This window comes from Penaeus monodon, chromosome 21 (genome assembly GCF_015228065.2).
Source record: "Penaeus monodon isolate SGIC_2016 chromosome 21, NSTDA_Pmon_1, whole genome shotgun sequence".
In the NCBI taxonomy this organism is placed as follows: Eukaryota; Metazoa; Arthropoda; class Malacostraca; order Decapoda; family Penaeidae; genus Penaeus; species Penaeus monodon.
In genome coordinates this window covers 10,342,524-10,343,074 of record NC_051406.1, presented here as the reverse complement: position 1 = coordinate 10,343,074, position 551 = coordinate 10,342,524, and the positions used below count along the sequence as shown (strand labels likewise).

At 31.6% G+C, this 551-nt stretch overlaps 1 protein-coding gene across 1 annotated transcript in view; it reads left to right on the top strand.

Moving 5' to 3' along the window:
* LOC119586204 (calexcitin-2-like) overlaps window positions 1–551 on the top strand; it is a gene marked incomplete at its 5' end in the record, with an annotated part of 119,930 nt that overhangs the window by 115,815 nt on the left and 3,564 nt on the right.

The following is a 551-nucleotide window of genomic DNA, read 5'->3' as shown; positions in this document are numbered from 1 at the left end:
CAACGGGTAAATAAGATGAGGTGGTGAGCCGGAAATTGGAAATTGGTAATGGGCGATCAAGATTTGCTGCAGAGTTGATAATGGGTGAGCCTGATCACATAATATGATATTGTCGATATAAAGTCGTGATGGTGTTGTTAATCGTTCTTAATAGGATCACTTATTTCACCAACGAGTAACCAGAATCTTTTTATTTATTCATATATTCAGTTATCAGGTGATCTTAGTTAAAGAGTAAGTTTAAAGGATTCTTTATCTCAACATTTTAGATTATAATGCTAATGGTCTACGCTGTTGGGCAGGGTGATAATTTTAAATAATAAGAATTGCATCAAACAATTATTATAGGTTTGAAATCGAAGGCAGTCTACAATAATGTTGCAACATTATGCAACAGGTACAGGATAAATAAATACAACAATCCGTTAAACAAAATCAAATGTAAAAGATATTAATTACCAGATAAGCATATAAAAAGTAGAAAGAAAATTGAAGCCGGATTAGCAAGTAAATACATACGCAGATAAACAAATCAACATACAAAAAAAAAG